Source organism: Tachyglossus aculeatus, chromosome 19, assembly GCF_015852505.1.
Source record: "Tachyglossus aculeatus isolate mTacAcu1 chromosome 19, mTacAcu1.pri, whole genome shotgun sequence".
Lineage (NCBI taxonomy): Eukaryota > Metazoa > Chordata > Mammalia > Monotremata > Tachyglossidae > Tachyglossus > Tachyglossus aculeatus.
In genome coordinates this window covers 31,499,688-31,505,687 of record NC_052084.1, presented here as the reverse complement: position 1 = coordinate 31,505,687, position 6,000 = coordinate 31,499,688, and the positions used below count along the sequence as shown (strand labels likewise).

Sequence of the window (6,000 nt, the reverse complement as noted above, 5' to 3'; positions counted from 1 at the left end):
TATTATTATTGTTGTCTTAGGTCCAGTGAAAGCAGCATGGCTCAGTGGAAAGGGCGTGGGCTTTGGAGTCAAGAGGTCATGGGTTCAAACCCCGGCTCCACCACTTAGCTGTGTGAGTTTGGACAAGTCACTTAACTTCTCTGTGCCTCAGTTACCTCATCTGTAAAATGGGGATTAAGACTGTGAGCCCCCCGAGGGACAACCTGATCACCTTGTAACCTCCCCACCGCTTAGAACAGTGCTTTGCACATAATAAGCGCTTAATAAATGCAATTATTATTATTATTATTATTATTGTATCTACTCCAGTGCTTAACACAGTACTTGACACAAAGTAAGTTTTTAACAAATACACAATTACTATTATTATGATTGTTGCTTTAGGTCCAGTGAAAGCAGCATGGCTCAGTGAAAAGGGCATGGGCTTTGGAGTCAGAGGTCATGGGTTTGAACCCCGGCTCCGCCACACGTCTGCTGTGTGACCTTGGGCAAGTCACTTAACTTTTCTGAGCCTCAGTTCCCTCATCTGTAAAATGGGGATTAAGACTCTGAGCCCCCCGTGGGACAACCTGATCACCTTGTATCCCCCCAGCGCTTAGAACAGTGTTTTGCACATAGTAAGCGCTTAACAAATACCATCATTATTCAAGCGCTTAGTACAGTGCTCTGCACATAGTAAGCACTCAATAAATACAATTGAATGAATGAATGAAACCTGGATGAAACATTTTCTTCTTAGAGGCGGATGGCTATCGCACAGGATCAGAGCTATTTAAATGTGGGCATCTGGCCCATGACTCTGCACGACAGATTTGATTTGGAGCATTATCAAGCCTCCCCATCACTTCCTTTCCCACCTCCCATCCACCTCGTTGGAGTTCCATTAATGGCAACATGTTACGGATGAATAAATTGTTCTAATAGCTGGCACTCCTTCATGATAGCTGCAACCTTATGTTACAACAGAGAGCTGGTTGTTCAGAGGGCCATAATCATTGAAGCAGCGTGGCTCAGTGGAAAGAGCACACCTCCTCCAGAAGGCCTTCCCAGACTGAGCCCCCTTTTTCCTCTCCTCCTCCCCATCCCCCCACCCTACCTCCTTCCCCTCCCTACAGCACTTGTATATATTTGTACAGATGTATTACTCTCTTCATTTTACTTGTACGTATTTACTGTTCTATTTATTTTGTTAATGATGTGCATAAAGCTTTAGTTCTATTTGTTCTGACGATTTTGACACCTGTCTACGTTTTGTTTTGTTGTCTGTCTCCCCATTCTGGACTGTGAACCCGTTGTTGGGTAGGGACCGTCTCTATGTGTTGCCGACTTGTACTTTCCAAGCGCTTAGTACAGTGCTCTGCACACAGTAAGCGCTCAATAAATACGATTGAATGAATGAAAGTGAAGAAGGGGGAGAAGGAATACTCACCCAAGCACTTAGTACAGTGCTCTCCACAAAGTAAGCATTCAAATACCACCAACTGATTGATATCACATAGGCTACTATACTGTATCTCCTCCACTGCTAAGGAACAGCTGGGAACCTCAGGCTCTGATGAAAGGGAGAATGGAATATATTGTAACTTTGTTTTCGGTCATTTTGTACTAAACCTCATGGCATCTGTGAATATGCAGATTTATTCCATTTAATGACCTCAATCAACTAGGTTTCTTCCTGAGATAGCAACAATTGTGCAACATTGACCGCTCAGTCCTAACTACTTGGACAGCATTTCATCAACAATTAAATTATTCAAGGAAGGAAGACTGACTTTGCTGCTACCTTAGACTGTGCCAAGCAAAGTTGTTGTTTTTTTCCCAACAGGATATTATTCTGTTGTTCCAAGAACCAGCATTTCCTATCTTTGCTGGACCCAGAAGAAATTCATCCTTTTGTTCTGAACAAGGGCAGTAAAGAAACAGAGGCAAAAAAGGATGCATTAATATTCATGCAGCTGACTTGCTATTCCAGAGTGGATATAAATGTATTTAAATGGCGGCGTAATTAGGGTCATGATAATTACAGTCTTCAAAGAGGAATCCAAAATGTGAAAGTACACGAAAAAACTCCGTAATCTCATTAGTTATGTTGGGGTGTACATCTGGTTGGATTAGAACAATGAGTGGGCCTCTGGGTGCTGAAGATTACGCCTTCGGTTCCATCAATGTCATGAGTACTTAATTGCAAGATGAATCAAACTGTCCACTTGGAGGAACCACATCTCTTTTCTCAAATAGCCTCTAGGTTATATCACAGTCAGGATCCACGTGAGTCACGGGACATTGATTGCAATCAATCAATTAATTGTTTCTATTGAATGTTTACTGTGTGCAGAGCATTGTAGTAACTTCTATCGTACAATACGATAGAGTTAGTGGACACGATCCCTGAGCCCAAGGAGTGAACAATCTACAACCTCTGGGGTGACTGATCAGGGCTCAGTGCTTCTCATAATGTATGGAGAAGACCCACTGTGAGCAGAACAGAGCTGCCTTTAGTGTTTTGGACCTGAACGAGATAATAGGAGAAGCAACCAGAGTCTGCTTCATCACTGTCTACAATTCTCCCTGAAGTACTTAATTCTCCTATCCGAGTAGCCCTGAAGCGGCAGTGCCTGATGCTGGAGACTCAGCTGGGCTGCCAAGGGAAAAATGCTGGTGGAGAAAAGCTGCTTAAAAGTCGGTGAAATGGAAACAACTGTGATAGTTCCAAGATTGCAGTTTTCCAAAAGCATAACAGTGGCTTAATTGACTTATGTTTAGTACCTTTCCACTGGAATTGGGACAAACTTTTTTAAGGGGAACATCCAGCTATTTGTGGTGACTTTGCTATTTTTGAATAGAGAGGATTGGTTAATCCTTTAATCATTTCCTTTAGTGGAGTAATTTATATAAATATAAAATACAATATATACATATATCTATCCAGAGGGCCTGGGTTCTAATCCTGACTCTACCACTTGCTTGTTGTGTGGTCTTGGGCAAGTCACGTAACTTCTCAGTGTCCCTGTTTCCGCATCTTAAAGTGGGGATACCTGTCCTCCCTCCCACTTAAATTGTGAGCCTTATGTGGGACAGGACCTGGGTCCAACCTGATTAACTGCTACAATTCCCAGGGCTTAGTACAGTGCTTGGCACACAGTTAGTGCTTAACAAATATCACCATCATAAATACAGCTGCCTTTGGGTTTGAAAGTGACACTGCTCAATTTAAGAATTTTTCAGGGTCTTTAGGCGTAGCTGATAACACCGCAATGGGACCCACAATCCTTTCCACATCACATGCCAGTAAAGATTGCCCCACTGCAGTTGCACTTGCTACCATCAGTCCTTTGGGCCCTGCTTTCTTTTCTTTGTCATGGTATTACATCCTTCCAGAACCCTCTGCTCTAAGATTCTGGAAACAAATCTTATCTGGATGAGACCACAGTGTAATACAAATCACAGTATTAGCAAAACATAAATATGTTGCCAACTTGGACTTCCCAAGCGCTTAGTACAGTGCTCTACACACAGTAAGTGCTCAATAAATACGATTGAATGAATGAATGAATGGATATGTGGGTTTCTCTTGACACCTACAGGGTTAGAACAAGGGAGGGGAAGTTCCTGTAAAGACAAATGGTAAAACCCAAAACTGACGGAATGGTGAGGGATTCTCTCATCCCAGCTGGCACAGCAAAGGAAATCCTCTGATACTTAAATTCTATCTTGGTAGCCAAAATGGAATAAAGGACATTGAATGTCACTTCTCAGAACCACAGTTGGTGGCACAGTTGAGGCTGGCAAGGGAAACCTGTTTTCCACTTTGCCAGTTTATAAAGCCCTTATGGTTGACGCCTCCAAGCCTTATGTTGGCAAGGGAAATGTTTATTCCATTTTGCTAGTTTATAAAGCCATTACCGTTAAGTCTCCAAATCTCATGTTTATGAAAGGCTCAATATGCATAGCTGTCCTTTGCATCTTAAGGTGATATCCTGATAGTGAGGTCCTTTCCATACAGTCTGAATAACTGAAAGGACTGTTGCCCAACTGACACGCCATTCAGGCCTGTGGCCCATAAAGATTCATCTCTGCTGCAAAAGGCAGCACTCATTGCTGCTTTCAAACTGCCTCTCAGTCTCCCAGTCATCTTGAAGTCTCTGTTGATGGAGAGCCACATCCCTCCTGATTGGTTCTCTAGTACACCCATCACCATCTGCCCAGGACTTAGACTGGAGAGAAACAGGAAAAGGTGGATGCATTTGCAGCTGTTCTGCCCTGACTTTATTCCTCTGCTGGGAGATCCCAGATGAACATGGATTCTTAGATCTGTCTTGGGTAGGAAAACTTAAAGGAGTGGATGACGGGGAGGGGCTGCAGCTCCTCAAGCCCCCAGAAAGAATAGGAGTGGGATGAGGTCAGGGAAGAAGAACTAGGGACAAAAACTTCCCAAAACCTACTGCTGCTCTACATCAGTGGACATTTATTGATGGCTTGTGAATCGGCCAGGGGCCTTGACAACTGCTCCTCTTTGTTGGGTTCTGAAATGAGCCTGGGCTACTGAAATATCAGGGGAAGAAGAGCTGATAGACCGTCACCACTGGCTCAGGAGGTAGCTCATTTCTGTGGTGGGCGAGTGGGGAGAAAAGAAGCTATCTCCGTGAAGAGGGACAGTGGGAGTTTGAGGTGGGAGGTGAAGGTGCTGCTTCCAAGCATTTCCCATCTTGTCGATACTCTCTAGCTTCACTGAAGGGCTAAGTTCTAAGGTTTTTGATTGTGGGGATCAGGCCTACTAATTTATGAAATGCACATGTAATATAATGTAATATACTTTATATAATGTACACTGTCCTAGACACAGTGGGAGCTAAATAAATGCTACGAATTAACTGGTCTGTAGTAACTTTCTCTGCCAGCATGCATATGCAAAATGTCCTGCCGACATTCCCTTGGGAAAGCTGGGCAGGAGTATTTAGAGTCCTCGAGAGAAGGAGAGTCCTCAGCCAATCTACTAACTCTAGATTGTAAGCTCTTCCATTAGACTGAAAGCTCATTGAGGGCAGGGGCTGTATCTTCCACATTTACTGTATGACTCTGTAGACTGTAACCTCATTGTGGGCAAGGAACATGTCCGTTAACTCTGTTGCACTGTACTCTCCCAAGTGCTTAATATAGTGCTTGGCACATAGTAAGCGCTCAATAAATACCCCGATTGATTAAGCCTAAATGTTTTGTACGATTTCAGCACACAGCAGATACTCAACAAATACTGATGAGTTCCTGTCAGGAAACACTTCCTTTAGAGGCCACGCCAGTCTTTTCTGTTGCAATTTTAGGTTGAGGTAAAATAAGAATCCCTCGAATCCCAGCCCAGGCCAAATAAACAAAATCCCAGTGTCTTTTGAACTTGCCTGGATTTTTGTTCCTTGGGATGCTGCTTGGAATGAGATGTTTCTGGTGTCCAGGAGCTCCTATCTGAATTGAGTGTGTTCTTCTGCCTGAGGGAAATATGAGGACAGACTGTGAAACAGCAGAGCAGCACTGCCTTCTTATAAATACAAAGAGCAAACACTGAGACTGGGCCATCCTTACGAGGCACCTTAACTAAATTTAGCTAACTACAATTCACTAATTCCTGTCCATCTACACTGTCTATGGCGAGATTGTTTGGGCAGACTCTAAAGGATAAACCATTCTATATGTAGCTAGGCCTCTTGGAACTCCTCCAGGAGTGGGATTTTAGGGTACACTTGCTGAGTCAGTAAGGCAATTCATGCTTACTGACCCCAATCCACTAACTCCCTCAAATAGTGTGTATCATTCTAGCCCCAGATGGTCCCAATCCCAGTTCTGGAAGCTCTAGGGCAACAGCAGTACCATAGATGAATTAATTTGGACTTCATACTGCTGTAATTTTTTCACACGTCATCTTTGAACTGAAGGATAACTCTACTACTACTTCATCAAGCAGTTTTGTTATACACTGTGTTTTAATGAATCCTTCTGGCCACCAGGACC

General features: G+C 43.4%; 1 long non-coding RNA gene across 1 annotated transcript in view; it reads right to left on the bottom strand.

The window, feature by feature from the left end:
* Window positions 1-5,410: 5,410 nt before the first annotated feature.
* The window catches only part of LOC119940604, a 71,760-nt gene continuing 71,170 nt past the window's right edge, over window positions 5,411-6,000 (bottom strand). The window contains exon 4 of the long non-coding RNA XR_005455028.1: window positions 5,411-5,480. This is a non-coding gene — a long non-coding RNA (uncharacterized LOC119940604). The remainder of the gene's footprint in view (window positions 5,481-6,000) is intronic.